The sequence below is a fragment of the Cebus imitator genome, unplaced genomic scaffold (genome assembly GCF_001604975.1).
Source record: "Cebus imitator isolate Cc_AM_T3 unplaced genomic scaffold, Cebus_imitator-1.0 Scaffold176, whole genome shotgun sequence".
In the NCBI taxonomy this organism is placed as follows: Eukaryota; Metazoa; Chordata; class Mammalia; order Primates; family Cebidae; genus Cebus; species Cebus imitator.
In genome coordinates, this window is record NW_016107491.1 from 443,605 (window position 1) to 467,058 (window position 23,454).

Consider the following 23,454-nt stretch of genomic DNA (forward strand, 5'->3'; position numbering starts at 1 on the left):
CATAGTTTGCAAAGTTCTCATGTTGTGTTTTTCGGCTCCATTAATTCATTTATATTCCTCTTTAAATTGTGTATTTTTGTTAACATTTCATCAAACCTTTTTTCAAAGTTCTTAGTTTCTTTGCATTGGGTTAGAACAAGTTCTTTTAATTCACAGAAGTTTCTTATCATCCACCTTTTGAAGCCTGCTTCTATTAATGTAACACACTCATTCTCCATCAGGCCTTGTTCCATTGTTGATGAGGAACTGTGATCCCCTGTAGAGGGAGAGGCGTTCTGATTTTGGGTATTATCAGCCTTTTTAGGCTGTTTTCTTCCCTTCTTTATATATTTATCCATCTGTGGTCTTTATAATTATCGTCTTTATAATTGGGTTTCTGAGTGGACGTCCAACTTGTTGATTCCCAGCGCTAAAATCTGAGCAACCCACTGCATCGTCCAAAACAGCGGTGTTATGATTGATAGTGCTTTTCTGACTCTGCACCAAGAACCACCCCACCAAGGGAGCGGTAAAACCACCTCACCGGCCACAAGAGTCACACTGGCGACCCGTGGGGCTCCTCCGCTGGGAATCTCCTGGTGCGTGAGCAACAAAAATTCAACTGAAAGTGTGGCGTCCTCTCGTTTTCTGTGCTTTCACTGGGAGCTACAATCCCGAGCTGCTAGTGATCAGCCATCTTGGATCTCTCTCCTCCACTTTTTTATCTTTCTCATTTTTTCTTGCTGCTGTCATGTATTAATTGCCTTTCACCTCCTGCCATGATTCTGAGGCCTCCCCAGCCATGTGGAACTGTGAGTCCAATTAAAACCTTTTTGTTTCCAGTTTCAGGTATGTCTTACCAGCAGTGTTAAAACAAAATAATACATTGTCTAAAAAAAAAAAAAAAAGGAAAAAAGTGAAACAGAAACTTTAGATAGCGAAAAAAATTTACAAAGGTATTAAGTGTTTTAAGAACTGTTAAGTTTTACTAGAGGAAAGATTTTACAGTCTTATGGGAACAGGAGAAAGTGGGAGGACAGAGGTTGTTGAGTATGCAAGAAACTAAATCATGAAAGATGGAGAGGGGGAGGATAAAGATCTAGGACACTAGGACATGGGTTCTATTTTTCACTTTACAGGAGAACAATTAAAAGAAAAAAATTTGCACAGGAGAAAGTCTGACCTTGACATTTCAAGTTTTAAAAAATGTTTCTTAAGGTCAAAGACAATTCCTCTACTGTACTACTGGTACTTTGTTAAGGAAATTTTATGAAGAGATTTTTTTCTCACCAAACAGACCCCCATTTTATACAGACAGATTAAGTAACTTGAAGGCAATCCAGCTGGTACCAAAAACTATATAGAAAATACAGAAAACTCAAAAGAATCTACAACTAAAAATGACTAAAAGTAACTTACAAACAGTGCTAACAGTTCATGTCAGCACTAGATCCAAGAATGGAGTCTTATTTTGTTACTTCATAATTCTTTTATATATATTTTGACATATTTAAAATTTTCCTTTTTATGAAAATTTAAAAGAAGAAAAAAAATTAAAAGCCTTAGGTATTTCCCTAGGAATACAGCTAACAAGGGATGTGAAAGACCTCTTTGCAGAGAACTATACACCAATTCCGAAGGAAATAATAGAGAGTGCAAACAAAAGCAAAAACATTCCATCCTCATGGATAGAAAAATCAATATTGTGAAAATGACCATACTGCCCAAAGTAATTTACAGATTCAATGATATTCCCATCAAACTACCATTGACATTCTTCACAGAATTAGAAAAAAACTACTTTAAATTTCATATAAAATCAAAGAAGACCCCATATTGCCAAGACAATCCTAAGGAAAAGGAGCAAAGCTGGAGGCATCATACTACTGGACTTCAAACTATACTATAAGGTTACAGTAACCAAAACAGCATGGTACTGGTACCAAAAGAGACATATAGACCAATGGAACAGAGCAGAGACTACAGAAATAACCCCACAAATCTACAACCATCTGATCTTCAACAAACCTGACAAAAACGAGCAATGGGGAAAGGATCTCCTATTCAGTAAATGGTACTGGGAAAACTGGCTAGCCATGTGCAGAAAACTGAAACTAGACCCTTCCTTACACCTGATACAAAAACTAACTCAAGATGGATTAAAGGCTTAAATGTAAAACCCAAAACCATAAAAACCCTAGAAGAAAACCTAGGCAATACCATTAAGGGCATAGGCATGGGCAAAGACTTCATGACAAAAACACCAAAAGCAATTGCAACAAAAGCCAAAATTGGCAAATGGGATAATTAAACTAAAGAGCTTCTGCACAGCAAAAGAAACTATCATCAGAGTGAAGAGGGAACCTACAGAATGGGAAAATCTATATTAATGTAATCTGCCCATCTGACAAAGGTCTAATATCCAGAATTTACAAGAAGCTTAAGTTTTACAAGAAAAAAACAACCCCATCAAAAAGTGGGCAAAGGATATGAACAGACACTCTCAAAAGAAGACATTTATGCAGTCAATAAACATATGAAAAAAAGCTCAACATCACTGGTTATCAAGAGAAATGCACACGCCCATAAAATGGCAATTATTAAAAAGTCAGGGAACAATAGATGCTGGCGAGGCTGTGGAGAAATAGGAACACTTTTATAGTTTTGGGGAATGTAAATTACTTCAACAATTGTAGAAGACAGTATGGCAATTCCTCAAGGATCTAGAACCAGAAATACTATTTGACCCAGCAATTCCATTACTGAGTATATACCCAAAGAAATATAAATCACTCTATTATAAAGACACATGCACATGTATGTTTATTACAGCATGCCTTACAACAGCAAAGACATGGAACCAACCCAACTGCACATCACTGACAGACTGGATAAAGAAAACATGGCACATATACACTGTCGAATACTATGCCACCATAAAAAGGAATGAGATCATGTCCTTTGCAGGGACATGGATGAAGCTGGCAGCCATCATCCTCAGCAAACTAACACAGAAACAGAAAACCAAATACCACATGTTCCCACTCATAAGTGGGAGTTGAACAATGAGAACACATGGACACAGAGAAGGAAACAACATACACCAGGGCCTACTGAGGGGTGGGGGATGAGGGGAGGGAACTTAGAAGATGGGTCAACAGTTGTAGCTAACCACCATGGCACACATACATCTATGTAACAAACCTGCACATTCTGCACATGTATCTGGGTTTTATTTTTTTAGAAGAAATTTAAAAAGAAAAAAGCCTTAGGTATTTTCTAAAGTACTTAGGTATTTTAAAGAAAAAAACATAAAGAGACATAACATAACAGAAAGACAACAGCAAATCTGCATATGGTGTTTTTGAATTATAAAGACCTCATTATACGCACAGTTAGAAATCTATATTAATGCTCTACTTCTCTGAATTCTTTATTTTTTCATCAGAACTATGTTGTTAAAAAGCCAGTTTAAGAAATGTTTAGCAGTAATTATATTCAAGGTATATATGTATTAATATAATACAGATCATAAATATGTAATGTGTATATAATAGATAATGCTTCTAAGTATTATAGTACATTTATATGTATAATTGTATACGTATAAATATTAAATTTATATTTAAATAATTATATTTTATTATGTATATCAATATTAGACATATAAATATGTAAATATAAATATTAAACATGTTTATAATGTTTATCATAAAATGCTTTCTAAATATTAATATAACTTTATAGTAAATAATTTTCAGTAACTGAGAAAATCAATTTTCTTAAAGTTGGCTACATCTACTCATATTTATTTCTAGGTATCTCAATTTCTTTTAAATAATTGGTGAAATTCAAAATGGTGTCAGAATCAGCAAAGCTCAAGATGAAGTCACAAAAAGGAAAAGATAACTCCACAATGTGTGCTGGCTCACGCCTGTAATCCCAGCATTTTGAGAGGCTGAGGTGGGCTGATCACGAGGTCAAGAGATTGAGACCATCATGGCCAACATGGTGAAACCTCGTCTCTACGAAAAATACAAAAATTAGCTGGGCATGTGGCACGTGCCTGTAGTCCCAGGTACTCAGGAGACTGAGGCAGGAGAATCGCTTGAACCCAGGATGCGGAGGTTGCAGTGAGCTAAGATCATACCACTGTACTCCAGCCTGGTGACAGACCAAGATTCCATCTCAAAAAAAAAAAAAAAAAAAAATGTCTCTGTGGAAACCAGCTGCAGAAATGTTATTAGAGGAATTAGGCATAATTCCTTGAGTTGGAGCCCATAATTCTTTATCCTTTGACCAAGGATTGAAACTCATTTTGCCAGACCTCTGAAATCTCTATCCAATTTCTGGTATGGAACTATATGGACATGGAAAGCTGCAACCCAAAAATGAGCACAAATCCCTGGCCAGCTAAGCTACCGTTTCTAGAACTATCTGACAAATATTAGATACGATTTGGTCTTTAATGCAGATTAGCCCTATTAAAATATTTTTCAAGTCAGTCTTTTCTATCTCTTCTAAAATGATCCTAGTTGAGATCTCTATTAGCTTCCTCCTATGACAGTTAAGATGTCCCTCTGGTATTTTAATTATGGGCTCAGATGTTCTTCTCAGTGTCTATTACTGGATTCTCGTTTTCTGATTCCCCTCAATAATCAATGCTCTCAGGGTATGATTTTGTGCCATTAACAATCATCTCCAGGCTGAGTACTCTGAAATCCATCTCCATCTCAGGATTTCCCCCTACTTCCAAATGGTATATCCAACTCGCTATGGAGCACCTCTCCCTGAATGTCCCCAAAACACCTCAATCTCAAAAATACAAAGTGGAATTCTTACTTTTTTCTTCCAATCACATTCTTTGTCCTTTATTTCCTTGTCTTGGTAAATTTCCTGCAATCTAGTCAATCAAGCAAGCTTGCAATCTACACATGATTCTATTTCTTCGTGGTATGCTGACATCCAATCAGCCAACAATTTCTATAAATTAAACATCACCCCATAAACATCACCCTGTAAACATCACCCCGATTCATTTTTCCTCAACCTCCTTGATATTTCTTAAATTCAGGCCTTCATCTTCTCTAATCTAGACTATTTTAACAGTTCCTCAATTGCTTCTATTACTTTATTCTCATACCTCTTCATTCTGTCTTGCTCAAAGCTGTGAGGTTTTATAAGTGCAAAGTGTATCATGTTCTTTTCCTCTTTTTCCCTTCTTTTATTTTGCTTAAAAATCTTGAATTGTTCCCCACAGCCACAGAACTCTAACAGAGGCACATAAACACTTATGAAATGTAACAGAGTTGAGGAGTAAATGAAGTCACAGAAATTAATACCACATATTCCTAGAGGATTGAAATTGTCTCATCGTAACTGAAATATGGCAACTTTGCTTTAAAACAGACTTTATGAAGTGGAAGGCCAGATTCCAATGAATTTAAGATTTCAGAGGAAGTACACTTTGCAGAAGGCAGATTCAGTTTATAAATCCAAACTTCTCCAATATTAAGAATATTTTGGAGGAATCTAGCACAGTAGTTGGCACATAAAAAAATAAGCTTTAAAAACTACGCTGAATGAATGAAGGTCTGCATAGTAAAAGCAGGAAGCCCAGCAGCTTTCATCCACTTAGCACACAATTATTGGCTCACCCTTACTTTACAAATATTATTCCACAAGATTGATCACCCAGTTTAAATTTCAATTACCAAAGTTGAACTTAAAATTTCTTTTCACTCAACGTCTCAAGTTACAGACAAGTGATGGGATACTCTTCAACAATAGCCCTGACCCATAGTTACTCAGGTTTTCTCCAAAAAGGTTCAGTAACAGAGCATCATTATTGCATAATCAATCTTGATCCAGTATCAGAAGCTTTTTTCTTATATTGAGTTGGAATCTCAGGATAATATGGCTTAATTTCTTATTTGTTTATTTTGAGAGAGGGTCTCACTCTGTTGCCCAGAGTGGAGTGCAATGGTGCGATCTCAGCTCACTGCAGCCTCAACCTCCCAGGCTCAAGCAGTCCTCCCACCTCAGCCTCCTGAGTAGCTGGGATCACACGTACACATCCCCATACCAGACTATTTTTCATGTTTTTTGTAGAGATGTGGTTTCACCATGTTTCCCAGGCTGGTCTTGAACTCCTGGGCTCAAACAACCTACCCACCTCAACCTCCAAGAGTGCTGAGATTACAGGTGTGAGCCATCAAGCCTGGCCAATCCCAACGCCATTATAACCTTTATTAAATGGTTTTGAATTGCCGTTAGAATGAAGTACAAACATCGGATTGTAAAGTCTGACAAGATGACTCCCTGCCTCACTGGCTTCATCTCCAGCAATTTTAGCTCCTCTTTTCTTTCTACCCTAGCTCTTTTCTTTCTCTAGCTCTATTTTCAGTCTCCTATTCTGTAGCTAAACCATACATTCTCTCCTCCTGCTTACACAATTGAACCACTCTCTGCACACTCTCATTACTTTCAACCAAGAAGCCTTCCCTCACAACTGGACTGTCAAATCCCCTGCCAAGAGAACCTTTTTCTAATATCCCAGCAACAGGAAGACAAAATGACAAAATCAACTGTTAAAATTAGGACAACTTTGAATATGGTATTTTGATTAAGAAATTGGTTTTAGGTTTTTCTTTTTAAAAAAAACAACTATTTAAAGTTAAAGCTGAAATGTTCTCTGAGGTTGTCTTGTCCATCTTCTGAGTGAAGAAAAATGTTGTCAAATACGTAAGTGAAAAGTATATGTTGAACGATTCAAAACTATTGATATTAGTATTTTACATCTTAGGATTTATTTATCCAAACTTATCATTTGTCAAAACCAAGGAGGAAAAATGGGATTAAAAAGAAATCAGTCCAGGCATGGTGGCTCATACTTATAATCCCAGCACGTTGAGAGGCTGAGTCGGGCAGATCATTGAGGTAAGGAATGCGAGACCAGCCTGGCCAACATGGTAAAACCCCGTCTCTACTAAAAATACAAAAATTAGCCAGGCATGGTGGCAAGTGTCTGTAATCCCAGCTACTTGGGAGGCAGAAGCAGGAGAATCACCTGAAGCCAAGAGGCAGAGGTAGCAGTGAGCCGAGATCATGCCACCACACTCTAGCCTGGGCAAAGAATGAGACTCTGTCTCAAAAATAAATTTTAATAAATGTTTAAGAAAAGAAGTCAGACTATCCCACCTAACATTTTAACTATGCTGACAAATCAAATCAGGCAAAAGTCAAGGCAATATGCAGATAAAACGCTGTCAATGGGTGTGGTGTCATGATATATACATTGTTTTTCATTCACAGTTCTTGGCTCCCAACTCCCATAGTCCTTGTGATAATACTGGGGCACTTTAGGCCTCGGGAAACCTTTCTGACCTCTTGTCCTCCTTTTACCTGTCCAAGCAGGACTCTAATCTGGTTGTGGATCAAAACACTCATTACAGAGAGAGTCTTCCCCCATGCCCTTAAAGGAAGGAATGCTACACAGAGAAGCCAAGTAAAGTCTGAACAGACAGGCCTTTCTGGGTTTAGATCATATGCTTTGTCCAATCACATTTCTACACAGTTGGTTATCAATTATGCCTATGTAATGAAGCCTTCATTAAAACCCAAAAACGGTTCAGAGAGCATCCTTCTGGATAGTCAAACATGTAAAGGTTCTTAGAGGGTGGCCCGCCAAGGGAAGGTATGTAAGTCCCCATACCTTGCCCTATGTGTCTCTTCATCTGCATCCTTTCTATTACCCTTTATAATAAACTGGTAAACGTAAGTAAGTGTTTCCTTGAGTTCTGTGAGCTATTTCAGCAAATTAATCAAATCCAAAGAGGGGATCATGAGAACCCCAGCTTGAAGTCAGTCGGTCAGAAGTTTCAGCAGCCCAGACTTCCAACAAGTGTTGGAGGGAATTGAGGGGCTGTCTTGCATAATAAGCCCTCAACCTGTGGGATCTGACATTATCTCCAGATAGATAATGTCAGAATCAAATCTGAGGACACTCATTTGTTTTCCACTGTTTACTGATAGAGAAAAAAACCTCCACATATTTGGTCACAGAAGTCTTCTGTGTTGGTTGTTGTTGTATGAGAGCAGAGGAAAAACAGTTTGAGAGCTTTTCCTTAAACAATGGATTAATTTTTATGATTTATCTAACTGAAGATGATAAAATGAACAAACATCTTATCACATAGGAGATACAAGTAGCTACTCCTAAGAGTAGAAAATAAGTAGCTCATTGTGCCATTAGAGGGACAAAAAAGAAGGAATCAAGCATCTGCCAGGAATCTAGGAATTCACATAATTCAAAGGTGTTACATTCTCACTTGTAACGAGAATTACCAAAGCTGGCCTAATTGTCCAGTTCTTATTCAACAGCCACTTTTTCAGCTAGTATGGTGGTTGAGATGCATCATTGCCTATCTTACCAGTTGTCCTGGTTCCACTGTTCACTGGCTGTGGAGACTTAGACAAGTTTCTTTATCATTTGCAGACTGTAAAATACATTTAGCATGATTCTTAGGACATAGCACTCTGTAAATGCTATTCTTGTCATCTTTACTCTCTTGTTCAAAAGAATCCTTTTTGGTGTGAACTCATACGTATAAGAAAATAGATTAAGGAAAGGGTGCAGATGCTATGAGGATCTTAATAGACAGAGAGACAAATCAAGGAGGGGTGCTATTTTTACTTTATCTGATTATTTCATCATAAGTGGGAGTTGGAAATTGAATTATCTAGATATACATCCTCTCCCTCGTTTTATATCTGCTGTGAGCCAAGTTATATTTTTTACTATAGTTTCCAAATCCTTCCATAAGCAGAGTTCCTTATGATAATTTCCATACCAAGCAGCATTTATTCCCATTCAAAAACCCACAAGAATGTGGCTTCCTTATAAAATAAGAAAAGGTCACCAGAAAGCACTCCTATTCTGTAAGGGCAAAGGGAGGTCCCAGGACAATCTCTAAATAATTTCTAAAAGAACAGTAATCCTCTGAGAATTGCAGCACTTTGTATTCTCTGGTCTCTCTTGCTTAGCTTTCCAAGTGTGGTGACTTCCTTAGTTGCCAGGAATGAAGGTCATGATCTCATAAAGAAAGCATCTCAAGCATGTTTATTGCATTCTTATGCAAAAAAGCTAATATGCACAAGTCAATCACAGTAAGGTAAGGAGATCTTGTTACTTCAAATGTGGCCATCAATAACTGCTTCTCTAATGTCTTTACCACTTTACTTAGATATTCCTGTTATTGGCTATGTTTCCTTCCAATCCAATCTCCATGCTTTTAACATCCTCACTGATACCAATTCAAATACATTAGCCTTTCTCAGTCTTGCCCAATTACCCGGTTGCCACACAGCTTTACCACAGGTTTTCAGCATCTGTAACATTCCCACCAACAGTTTCACCAACTGCTCTTTAAATGCACCATCTACACAACCTATAGCTTTTTATTTCTCACATTCCCTCATTCCCAACAAACTTGCCCATTCTTTGCCTATTCTTTCAGCAGATTAGGTTAGTCCTGGTTCTGTTTGCCTCCACCTCCAGCTTAAACTACTTGGTTAACTACTTCAGCTGAAGCAAGCAATAATACTCTAAAATATATTTGATCCCTGCTCTTGGCAATCCTCAGATTTGGGTTATTCCTACCATCTTCAGAGCAAAAAGACAAAGAAGTATATATCTCCCTACTTAGAGCACTTTACAAAAACTAATAAGCACATTACTAAGTCATTGTAAAGGCTAGGTCAGGTCAAGAACCTGGTGGAGGAAAAAGATTAAATTGCTAATGGTTCCAGTGAACTAGAGTTTTATAAAACTAGTGCTGAAAAAAAAAATGATTCATGGTACTGTTAAAGAACAGGAAGGTGACCTTTATTCAGGACCATCACAATAGGTGTAGAGGCCACTGCAATGGGGTTTTGCAGCAAGTAAGAAAAATAAGGCTCAACTTCAAATACTACAAGAAAAAGTAGGAATTTGTAGCCAAATCGCAGGATGTAAGACAGTGGGAAAAAAAATTACTGGTCAGGATTCTTGCTAAATCAAGGTTAGGGTGATCAGATATCATGTGGGAAATGGTGGAGGGTGAGGACGTTGGTTAGATATAGAGTGATCAAATATTCAGGATGGCCAAACTTACTTAGCAGGATTCTTGCTAAATTTGGCAATGCAGATTAGAACACAGAAGCCCAAAAGTCAAGGCCTGGTTGAGAAGTGGACACACAAGAGCCTGAGCAGGATTTGGTCAAAGAGAAAATCTTTGTCACTGGCTCTTAATTAAAAGTTTACTATATGTCTATTTTTTTAATACCTCTGTTAGTGGAACTATAGTTTACCATTTAATTTTACTTTTATCAGCTTTATCTTTTATATTTAAATAGTTATAAATTAGTCTTAACATCACACTATAAGTTTTAAATTACTCAGACAGAAACTGAAATTGCTTTAATGTTTCTTTATGTACATTTAATATTTCCAATAAACTAAAGATACCACGCAACCAATAAACAGAGGTATAATTTTGTGAACTGACTAGACTATCAATTTATATTTCAAAATTTTTTAAATTTAGTTCTCTATTGTCTGAACATGTTAGATTATTCCCAATTTTGCTAGCCTCTACCATCTGCTTAATTTATTCATTTTAAAATAAATATAGTTAATAAGATTGATATATCTACTATATAAAAAACTTAATACATGGTGATTTGAATAATATGTTTTTATAGACTAATAGCACTGACCATATCTAAAATTTACAAAACCCAAGTAGTCTATAAAATTTCCTCAATAATCTAAATTACCACTTCTAAAACTTTTATTTATGAAATTAAGATACCATTTAATAATGGCTATAATTAGGATACTATTTTAAGTAGCCAAATATTCTATTCAAGTTGGTTTGAAAAAGAAAGAAATTCATTATTTCACAGAGAAATATAATAGGGAGTCAAGAACCCAATGATTCCTTCAAGTACCCAAGTTATTTACATTTTTTCTGCCATCTTTAAAGCATTTGTTTTGTCCTCAAGCTGAATCTCCTTGTGACAAAAAAATGATCCCTGTAGCAATTTGAAGCATCTATTCCAGACAGGACAAATATTGAAAGCCAACATATGCTTTCTCATCCAAAGTTCCCTTGCTAAGTGGAAAGAAATCATTTCTACCCATGTCCCCCTAGTCCTCCCATTTCACCTGACATGTGGTAGATGACTATAACTGGGACGAGGGACAATCATTGCCAAGGGACATAGATACACCAAGATTTTTAGCTGAAACTAATCTAAAATTCCCTTGAATTAGGAGTTAGATCGACTTCCCCTAAGTTATGTGGAAAAGAGTGGACATTTGAATGATACCAGAGAAAATAATAAGAAGAAACAGATTTTAGTGGACAATCAACAATGTATGCCACAGTACGAGGAAGGTGATATAGCTCTGAAAAGTGAAAACATGGTTCTTACAAATGGAAATGCAAGAAATGGAAAGAAGAGTTAACGTCAGGTAAAGAATCACACCTGGTTTAAGCCAATGTCATTAAGCCTCATTAAAAGAAAACCTGGAGCCAGGTGCAGTGCTCATACCTGTTATCCTAGTACATTGGGAGGTCCAAGCCAGAGGGCTGTTTAAGCCCAGGAGTTCTAGACCAGCCTGGGTGACACAGTGAGAACCTGTCTCTACAAGGAATTGTAAAAATTTAAAAATTAGCCATTCATGTTGGCACACACCTATAGTTCCAGCTACTTGGGAAGCTGAAGTGGGAGGATCACTTGAGCCCAGGAGTTTGAGGCTGCAGTGGGCTATGATTGCACCAGTGCACTCCGGGCTGGGTGACAGAGTGAGACCCAGTCTCTAAAATAAATAAACAAACAAACAAACAAATACATGCAGGAACGTGAAGGCTCAACAGGAGAGGGAAGCAAATTAAGTGTCAGTGGTGCTTGAAGCTTGTCATTACAGAAGACACAAAGTAGAGCCAAAAGCCAGCAAGAGACTGAAAGACAGTTATTTCTTTCTTTTTTTTTTTTTAAGAGACAGTGTTTCACCATGTTGGTCAAGCTGGTCTCAAACTCCTGACCTCAAGTGATCCACCCACCTTGGCCACCACAAGTGCTGGGATTGCAGGCTTGAGCCACTGTGCCCGACCACAAAAGACAGTTATTTCTTATTGTGATCTTGAAGGTATTGTCAATTTTCAAATACAAAACCTTAGACCCATCCCTGGAACTTCAAAGTGGTCCAGACCCACTAAATTGATTTATAAATGTGAAGTTCTATATATTTATTATTTAAAATTAACAAGTGTAAACAGGCTGTTCTTGTCATATATTTCAAAAATAAAGTTGAATTATTAGTTTCAAATAAATCAAACACCAATAAGAAACTAATTTTAAAATAAATATATCTCACAGAATGGTCAAGCCAAGCAAAAAGAAGAAAGGGAATATAGGGAATATGTTACATATGTTTTAATTATAGGTCTCCTTCATGAGATAGTAATTTGTTATACTTGTGTATATTCTAATTCGTTTTCCAAACTTCTAAGCACACATTTGAATTTTTTATCAAAAATGGTAAGTAATCCATACCATATAACCAAATATATAATCTTAAGTCAATGATGCATAGAAAACTATCAAGTTTTTGTATGTACAGGAAAAAATATTTTTTAATATTATTCATAAAAACTGTTAATACTGGCACAGTTATTTATTATCAAATAGGAGATAACTATGTAACATATCTGTTCTTTATATATGAAAAATAAACAAATACTATAAGACTAGATGCCCAGTCAAATCATAGCTCCTCCCAATATAGTTAACGCTGTGAAAAAGATAAACTATATTTTTAATTTGCATATTCTGAAATTAAATATCAATATGAAATTGAGATACACCCTACTCTTTTTAATTGCAATTACATGCTAATCAGGTCTGGAGAGATGGGCGCTTTGCAAGATAAGCTAGCTAAAATTCTTCAGCTAAAACTAATAATGCAGCTAAAACTCCTATATGTAATTACTGATGATTATTTCATGAACATGGAGACATAAAGACAGAACATCACCATAGTTGTAAATTCCACAAGTAGTTCTCCTAACCCATTTTCATGGCTTCATGCCTTCTTGCCTTTCCCACCTGCTCTGACTGGAACTGTCCCTCTTCAATGCCTGCCCAACTCATCCTCATTCTCTGTGACTTGGTCTAAGAATCACCTCTACACATTCTTTCCATACACTGCTTCCTTTCACACTGGTGAATACCCCTCTTCCCTACTCCTCCTTCCTCAACATCCTCTCCACTGTACCTCAGAATTATATAGAAATACCAAGCTCTATTCAAGTTAACCAGAGTAGGTCTCTGTCACCTACTAATGATACAACTACAAAAAGAACAAGTATTATTTGATAAATATTTATTAAATTCAACTGTATCATATCAGAATCTCTTTATTTGCAGATTCACAATTTAAATATAGTTACATTTCCCAGAATGAGAAGGGGAGAAAGATTTCAAATGTTTATAAGTGGATAGAAAAATCATTGAATAAAGAAGAAATCTCATTGAATAAGGAAGTCCCAATGAAAGACTCATTACCCCAAGTCTAAAATGTTGTTCTCTAAAACCTCATATCTGTGCTACTCTAGGAAATTTCATTTTTCCAAATTAATCATGAATTTCCTAGTCTGATTAATATAATCAACTAAACCTATGATAACTCAGATTTTTACAAATTTAGTAGTAGTTCTTCCTTTAAAAGGATTAAAGATATTAGCAATATGAGAGCTCTTATCGATTTGCTGTTAAGAAGTTTAAAGGCTTTTCTCCTATATATTGTCATGGTGATACATTGAAACAGAAATAATAATTCATAAAACTACAAAGCAGTAGCCATTCTTATTCTAAAACAATGCTATTTTATAAATCCAAAATACAAATAGGCTTTCACCATTTCAGATGGCATTTATATCATTTCAAATAAAATTTGTTTACTCAAATGTGACTTCTTAAAAATTCTCTCAAGCTGTATTCTGAAAGACTACACTCCATAAACATCCTCTAATTATATTTAATTATTCAGCAGAGAGATAAATTGCTTTGAAATTAATTCAGTTATGCAATTGTTCTTTCTAATAAGCCAAACTCTCTCTGTATTTATTTGTACTACCAATAAAGATCAGCATTTATGTTGTTGGACATCTTTATGACTGTAATCACACAGATCATCAAGGAAGTAGAAGGAAAGTTTGATTATCAACCAAAGTCCTTTATTACTACACAGTTCCTCAAAACAGACAAAAATAAAATAAATTACAGAGCATAACATGTACTTTGACCTTTAAAGACATCTTAAAAAAAACTCTGATTAGTACTTATAACCCTGTTTTAACTCACCTAGGTTGAAATCTGGATAAATGAACCTATTTGCTATTAAAATTTTACTTAAAACATGGTATCTCTTGATGATTATAAATGGCTATGAGAAAAACTGAGAAGCTAAAATCACATGTATTCTCTTATTTCAATTTTTTACCCCAAATATGCAGGTTTACTAACATACCACAAATGTTCTGGTTTTTTTTTTTTTTTGCTAAAATTATATTTAAAATTGATATTTCATTTAAATACAAAGCAAATGAGAATAATAGTTATCATCTCCTGAAATATTATACTGCTCTAAACAGGCAAATCATTAATGATTCAGTTAGTAGATTATGTATGCTTTTAAATTATTATCTTTATTTCTATAAGAGAGTAGATTGGAAGACTTAGCCCACAGTTTTCAGTTTACTCTCTTATAGAAATAAAGATAATCATCCACGCTTCCCCCAGGAACTTCAAGGATCATAAACTTTGCCTTTGTAGTTCTGGCAAAGTTTAAGATCCTTGATGTTCCTGGAGGACTGGTGGATGAAGTTTCAGGAAACGGATCAACTGTAATATCTAATATTAAGAAAAAGCTGTACCATGCCAGGAAAACTCTGTATTTGTCTAAAATTCTCACTTCACAATATCTTATAAACTGATCAATAGTATCTAACTTCTAAGTAGTGAATTTACTTTCTTACAGTAGTTAACTGCACATGTGCTTGTGTTCTACTTAAGAAGAATAGAAAAGGCTTCCCTGAGTATGTCATCATTAGAGCCAACAACCAAGAATGTAGATGGAAGATCTTGATCTTGCCCACTATTTTTCTCTTCTCTTTTAGAGGTACAAATAAAAGTCTAAAGACACTTTTAGAATTTGGAAAAAGAAAAAAACGGATTTCTAGCAATACTTATCTGGGAAATATTTTTAATTAATTGTTAAAACTTGGCTCAAAAATATCAATTAACTGAAGCTATTTTTCCCTACAGAAAAACCGTAGCACAAATAGAGAAGCATCAAAGAATAATATGTATCATAAATATGCACACATAGAAAGAAAGAAACAGAGAGGGAGAGACAAAGAGAGAGAACCACAGAGACAAAGGGAGAGACAGAGAAAGTAGCCCCTTAAAACATGGCAGTTTCTAAGACCTACTCTGAACTTTATCAGGAGGCATGTGATACAGCTGATGTATAAGTACATTTATATAATGTTAATAGCAAAAAAGAAAAACATGATATAAAGGCAAGTATTGATATCTAGATGCACTCTCTTAGTTGCATCCTAGAAAATACATACAAGGTTAGTCAAAACTCCTAAAAAGACATATTAATCTTTGTAATTTAGCAAAAAATATACAGAAAAATCACAATTTTTATAGAAGTTAACTCACTTATTCATATTATATGAGCAAATTAGAGCAGCCTTTTCAAAACTATTCTTAAGTATATAATATTGAATGACAAAACTAATTTCATAACTATATCATTTCAGTGGAAATAGAAAATTGACGCTTATTGTCCCACACAATATTTAAATCAATTAACTCTCCTCTGATGAAAAATAATCACACATGGTAAGCATCATTAGAGTGGCTGAAAAGATTTCCTAAGCATAAAACTAACAAAAAACTAGAAAATGGCAGGGCCTGAAAACAGTACAAACATTGTTTTCTAAGTCTTACTCTGTAACAATGACTTGTAGCCATTCTCTTTAAAAATAAAGACCTGATTTCAATTTCATATCTCCAGCATTTGAAAGTGAAGCAATTTCTCCATTCAAAGTTTATACCATTTTTTCCTCTTCCAATCTGAAAATATTTTAGGCTCCTATAGGAAAAAGCTTAAGTTTCCTGATCTCTAAATGCATTAAGGCAAACACTATTAGATCCACCAGCCTCTAAAACGTTTAGGAACCAGGGCTCATAGCAGTCATGCAGTTAGCTTCTGTAACTATCTTTGAATTCATTATTAAACTGAAATATTTTTTTTTAATTCTTTAGAGGTTTTAGAAAACAAATTGGAATACTGTGGATTGAATCACAAACACATCACTCTGCTAAGTAAAATGTAAATTAACATCACCTACCATTCATCAATGGCAATAAGGATTTTAAGGATTTCTAATTTAAAATGAAAGGTAAAAATTGATATTTTATATTAAAATTACCCTAATATATCCTTGAACAGCCACTTGTTCAAGGATACCAATAGTATAAGTTTCACTATAAATTCAACCCATATGTATCCCATTTACTTGTGCTTTTTTACAGATTCACCATTAATGATAATATAAAGTCTAAAAATAAAAAGTATGACAGGTATTTTAGCAAAAATTTTATCCCATAAACAATTTATCTATACTTATTCTCTTTTCTCTAATAAATTGGCCTGCTCACCTGAAAAAGGGGTAAGTTAAACATCCATGACTGTAGCACAATGAACCATAAAAGTAGTTGGTATATGTTACTAATTGACATGTCAAACTAAAAACTAAATATTTCACAATGATTTTACATGAATCAAAAATTAACAGGTTCACAAATTATAGACAAAATATAGAGGATAAATGATATGTTGGTAAATATTTAAGAAGTAAAATAACATGCACAGAGAAATCACAAAGCTGAGAAGCTCAGTGCTGATTGGAATACAGGACTGATGATGCATAACATGCATGTAACAAACATTGGTTTGATCTATTAATGAATGGCTCCAAAATCTATCCTCCAAATTCTTAAGGAAATTTTTGTGGCCATTGAGAAAAAAAAGTCTGTATGTATGCCATAAATATATTTCAGCCTCTCAAGTATTATTTCTGAGAAGGGAGCCAATTTCTGTGAATATATTTGGCAACTTCTCATAAAGGTAAAATTAAGCTGGACTTTAAAAATAACTGGTCTTGTGTATAAATATAAACCGAAATAAAAATACAGGAATTTGCTAATTGTTCTCTTCTGTTTGAGAAAATGACTCAGCCTTAACCATAACAAAATCTTCCCAATATCCTCAAAAATTAAAATTTATGATTAAAGCTATGATTAAAATGTAAAAGTATTTTTTATAAGTTAGATCCAGCTATGTCATTATTCCATGAGTATTCAACATAGAAGTATTCCTATTTTATTCCCATAAACTCAACTGAGTCAGATGAGTCAGAAACCCTATAACCTTTATGTCGAAAAGCCTATTAACATTATTTCTTCTCTTTAATTCTCACAATAATACTGTAATTATGTAAAGGAAAGTTTCTTTACTTCGCAAGTGGAAAAACCGAAATCATAGGGAAAACACTTGGCTAAGGGTGATTCACAAAGTGAGTCTCAGAGAGCAGGCTGATATTCACAACCTCAAACTCATAAATAGAGAGGAAATATAAACCACGTTAGTACTTTTTTTTAACCACTTATCCCCTAAGCCCACAATAGTAAATCTACAGCAAACCTCTTAGAAAAAAAAAAAAAAGAGAGAGAGAGAGAGAGATGAAACATAAACAACTTCAATACATAAAGAAGAGTCTGAATTGCAGTTAAGGCTTTGAGTTCCCTGCTGGTCTGGAATTAGGAAGCAGTAAAGTCTTAAATACTGGGCAAATGTGTGAAATACTAAGATCATCTCACTTTCTACTTCACATGAAAGACCAAGATCTGTTTATCAGGATCACTTTTGACAAACACAAAGAAGTCATGGTGGATACGTTTTCTACTTTAATTCCATGACCCAAATCAGTGCTATTTGAGAATACCTAATTGAATTATTCAATTTAGGTAGAAACCATCTGCTCAAACCCCGAAGTCTTCAATTCCTGCTGCTATGAAAACAAAGTAAGGCCAAAGTCAAGGAATTGAAGTTGCAGCAAACCTCCTAATAGCAACAAAGTGTGGGCATTTGGAAAGTATGATCAGCACAATCAGCATCAGGCCCCCAAGTATTCCACTGCAACACTGATAAGGAAAGTTCAGACTTTGCTCCTGGAGCTCTTTGTGTAATCTCCTCGGTCATATCCAACTGCACTCTATGCTTAGTTTATTTTTTTTTTTTTTTCCAAGAAGACTGATCTTAGCCACCTAAAAATTCTCATTGCAAAAGAAACCTCTTGTTTAAACCCAAGTACAACCGACAGCCCCTTTCCAATTATCCCCTGCAACTTCCCCAGTCTCTTTCAAGCCTGGCTACTGAGCTCAGTCTAGTTTGGCTGCCGGCCAGGTTCCTCTCTTTTTTTTCCTTGTCAGTCGTAAAAACTTGGAAAACACTCCTGGACAGCTCAAGGAGACCTTTAATTATGCAGTGGGGCAGTACCGTAGCCTGTGGGCTGTTTTCAGCAAGGCTTGTAGTCACCAGAGACTGCACTCTCCCAATTGGTGTGTTTTCTAGCAAGGCTACTTGTTCACATTGGGGAAAGGGGAAAGACTGGCAGAGAAAGGAAGCAATTTGCAAATCTGAAAAATTTCCAATTCCTCTCAAAGTTTTCTAATTCCTCACATTCACTCTGTCTAATAATCTCCTTTACTTTAGCACCTAATCACCCATTTCATAATACAGACACAAAATCACCAGTACTGTGGTCTCCTGCTAGTCCTGGATATTAACAAGCAGAGTCATGACGTTTACATTCTCCATAACTTTTAATTCTCAAATGTTGGTGTAACATATTTTAAAAGCAGGCACAAAATAAATATATTAAATCCTTCCTAATTTATTGCATTATGCTTTGTCAAAGTTGCAGATTGAAATAGTGCATGTAAAATGTGTGATTGCAAATGAGAGTAAGATGAGCTCAGCTGGGAAAAACTACGAGGACCTAGGGAGGGGTACCTTGACTGCCAGCTCTCGCTCACTTGGATTTTGCCCAGCGTACCAAGTGGACCCGCCAAGTCCAACACTAGCTAAGTCTTCCTTACTCTACCTTGGCACGCTAGTTCCAGCTGCAGCGTCCAGCTTCCTGTTCAAGTCCCATTCAACATCGTAAACACATTCCAAGAAAACCAGCCTGCCCAGAGTTCCCTCCCGCACACGGGGAAGTCAGCGCGGCAGCCGCGGGAGCCGCAGAATAGAGAACTGACAGCTCTGGATTCTGGTCCGTGTAGTGAGTGAGGCCACGGAAAAGGTGAACCCGGCCAAGCGTATTCAGCAGCAGGAGCGAGAGCCCAAGAGCTCATCACCCCCGCCGCGCCTTGCGCCCTCCAGAAGCAGCTACTTGACCCGCGCAGCAAAAGGGTAACCATGTGGACGCCGCCCCTTCCTTTGGGCCCTCCCAGCTCTGAGCTTTAAAGTATCCGCGGCCGGGCCTCAGAGCTTCGCGCCTCCCAGCCCCCATGCCCCCATTCTCCCTCAGAGCCAACAAAAGGGAGGCTGCCCTGGAAGTTCGCTCCTGGGTCGCCTCGCTGTGACCCGGCGGTGACTCGCCTGCTCAGCTCAGGCTGATCCACGCGCCCTCGGCCGGACTGATCCACGGTTGCCCCACCGCCTCCCTCAGCTCCTGCCCACCGGCCCCCGCCAGCGGACCAAAGTTACCACAAAAGGCTAAGGAGGCTTCTTGGAGCAGGGAGACCGCTGCGTCCCCGACCTCGCCGGCCTCCCGCGTCATTCCTCAAGCGCTGCCATAGCAGGCGTCAACAGGTCTTAGCCTCCTTTCGTGTCGGACGACTCCCTGCGCCTTTAGCTGTCCTAATTTTTTACAACCTGCCGGGAAGCGGCTACGCGCAGCCCCGCGCCGTCCTTCCCGGGCACTGGGGGCCGGAGCTGTCCACCCCCGCCGCCCCTCTGGGTGTCAGTTTCTAAGCGATTCCACGCTACCTGGAGGGAGTCTGGGCTCGCAGCCAGAGAAGAGCCCAGATAAATCTCCGTACCTCACTGAGAGATGCAGTCGGGTCAGGCTTCGGGCAGGGGCGTGGAGAGCTGCCGGGTCCTCCGAGCCCGGCGATCTCCGCTCCAGCACGGCCGGGGAGCCGTCTCCGTGGCCGAGAGGGAAAGTTTCTCTACGTCAACACGGCGCTGGACTCGGGACCCTCCAGCCTCGGTCCCCTCCCTCTTCGCGCCCTCTCCCCCGTCCCTCCCTCCTCTTCCTAATCCGCTGAATCCAAAACTGGCGCTGGCGGCGGCTGGGACGAGGGGCTCGGGACTCCGGGTCGCTCCCGGCTGGGAACGAGGGGCTCCCCCTCTCGGTGAGAAGGAAACTCTCGCAGACTCCGGCTTGCGCACTTCTGGCGGTCTCCTTGGACACTTCCACACGGGACGCCTGTGTTTAAGCTCGCTGACTTTCCTCCTTTAATCTCTGATGGTCGTTATCTGTGGGCCCACTGGGATATCCCGCGCGTGCACGCGGAACCGGAGGTGGGGAGAGGATGGAATGAGAGAGAAACCCATCTGCAGAAGGAGGGGCCCTACCTTACCCTGTCCTTAGCCTCGACAGAAGCAAAACCACAGGCCCCTGCCCCCACCCCACTCGCACCGCGTTTCCTTTCCAGCCTTCTCCCTGAGACACTAGACCAGGATCATTTGCGTTTTCTTATCTCTGCATGTTTCCTAACACAATTTTTAAAACACCTCTGAGGCTTCATAGAGGGGGAGTATGTCAAAAGAAATACACGAATATGAGTAAAACGTGCCTTCTTCACAGCCTTTATCAAGAAAGCAGACACGGTTGCTGCTGCTCTGGCCGCATCTCAGCAGACTGGTTTGTCCTCATTTGTTTTTTAAGTCGGCCTTAATCTCCGGACTTTGTCATGCCTTTAAACAGACACACACTTGAAAATTGCCACAACCCCCAGATCATACTCATTTGCTCCATTCAGATGTTTACCTCGGAATTAAAGACTTCTGTATAGGATTTGAGGGAAAACACCACAGTGCATTCTTGTTGATCTTAGTAAAGCTCTGTGTGGGAAAGGGGGCGAAAAGGAGTATCCTCGTATAAGAAGTTTTTAAAGGATTCGAGGACTTTGACTGAAGTTTTTGGTGCTGCTCAGAATTTAGTTTACTAAATTTTAGTTTGGGTATGAAAATAGATGAGAAAAGGGAAAAGGCATTTTGCAAAGCTAGCAGTTATAATGTATCACAATGGATTCAGGGCTTAGAGTCAGACCGGCCAGATTCCATTCCAAACTCCATCCTTACTCTTTCTGTGCCTATCAATTATAACTGCCAACAGGAATTATATAATCTAGCTCACGGAGTCACAGTCACATTTGCAGGAGTTAATATAGAGTCATGATAGGCACAGAAAAAGTATTCAATAGATATTTGGTTCTTATATCCCACCACATTTTACTGTAATTAGGAGAGGGTGGTGCTAGAAATTTTCCCCCAAAGACCCTATAACTGAATCAGCTTTCTTTTCCCTAATGCTTTTTTCCATTTAAAAAGGTATAACTTCACAATTTTTGAAATAGAAACCATGTTTGTTTACAGATTAGCTAGCTCTAACAGAACTCTCTTATTTTAAACACAGGGTAACTGAAGTCTAGGAATCTTAAGTGACTTTCCCCAAATCTCATGGTTTGGAGGTACTAGAGCTAATACCAGAAATCAGTCCTTGTAATACGTGTGCCAGAGTCCTCTTTTCACTGTTTTCTCCTTTATCACAACAGTCAAGCACACGTAAAGATAATTATATTAAAAACATTAATCTGAGGACAAATGCTAGTTGCTTTTTTCTGTAAATAACTCTTAAGCAATTAATTTGTGAGCAATCATTAAAAATTAAATAATGTTATTTAGATGATCATTTGTTATCAATGTTATTATGAAAATAAAACAAATGGTAGTCCAGTATTTAGGAATAAGGAAGTTGACGAGATGAACAAATCCATGCTTACATTATATATTTACAGATAGATATTTTGGGTTTTTTAACCATATTAAAAGATTATAATAAAGAACTCTAGACTCCCATACATCAACATACCACTGTGGTTGGCTGACCCTAGTTTGAGAACAACTAGATTAGTGTTCAGGACACACAACTCAACTTGAACAAGTTCAGGGCCAAAGAGCAAATCAGGCTGCAGAGATCAAACTTTCCATCCTGTGAAATAATGGAAAAATCCCATACCATGTACTTACTTCTCATTATTTGCCTCTGATACCTGTAAGAAGAAGATATCAAAAATTTGATACCTTTTTTCAAAAATGCTTTCCTACTATTCACAGTGTTGAATGTCATCTGAACTTTTACACAACTAACTCCCATGTTCTCAGAGATAAGACCCTATATCCTCCAAGTAGGAATTATTTACTACTCCAGCCTCATCTTCAGTTTCCTAAAGGCATATCATAGCCTTCTCTTTAGAGATCTTTCCTATCCACCAGACTTGGAAGATCCTAAAGAGAGAAAAAATACGGCTACAAAGCACATCCAACATAAATGGATAAATGACAGATGAGTCCTCATAACTGTCTTTTTTCAATCGTTGCAGACAGTGCTAAAGAGTACTCATTTTCATATTTTCTCCCACTGTTTAAAGTCTTTAAACTTGCTATTGCTTTATAATTTTTATAACTCGACTTTTGATATGATCTGCTTTGTGAAATGGCTTAGAGGTATAAAAATCTCAAGAGTGTCAGAACCAAGTTTTTAAAACAATAAAATGAAATGGAACAAGATTTAAAAGCAAATTTATAGCATGCCCCAGGAAGTGAAGAAGGGAGATGCCAAAGAAAAGGGTTGCAGAAGCCTAGCAGGGGCACTACGATGAGAAATACGCCTCATTTTACCTATTGCAAGTACCTCTGACTTCCATTTGAAAATTCTTCGCATTCATCACAGACCTGATAGAAACTCAGCAGCTTTCCAGTAATTTTATAATTACTGTTCTTGCTCAAACAAGTTTTAGGATTCTCTTACCCTAACTAAGGGAACCTTGGCTAAGACAAAAACTACCCGTTACTTATCTTAAAAAAAACAATTTTATTTCTGATTATTGCAAAAGTACACAAAATTATGCTGGTTGTTTAGCCCTATATTTCACAAAACCAAAATTTAAATTATTTGACAACTTTTTAAAAACTGTAATGAAAACCAAGACTGAAATCAAAATTTCAGTCATGTGACTTAAAAGGGGGACATGATTCCTTTTGTCATGTGTAAC

At 37.3% G+C, this 23,454-nt stretch overlaps 1 protein-coding gene across 18 annotated transcripts in view; it reads right to left on the reverse strand.

The window, feature by feature from the left end:
- The window catches only part of GULP1 (GULP PTB domain containing engulfment adaptor 1), a 288,807-nt gene extending 268,091 nt beyond the window's left edge, over window positions 1-20,716 (reverse strand). For 6 of the 18 annotated variants that reach the window (XM_037744480.1, XM_037744474.1, XM_037744477.1 and 3 more), the window contains exon 1: window positions 20,215-20,640. The gene's annotated coding sequence lies outside the window, so the exon portion shown is untranslated. Of the gene's footprint in view, window positions 1-17,985; window positions 18,554-19,271; window positions 19,556-19,879; window positions 19,949-20,161 lie in introns of those variants that run through there. The other 12 variants (XM_017545039.2, XM_017545022.2, XM_017545038.2 and 9 more) reach the window with 10 other exon arrangements.
- Between the last annotated feature and the right edge of the window lie 2,738 nt (window positions 20,717-23,454).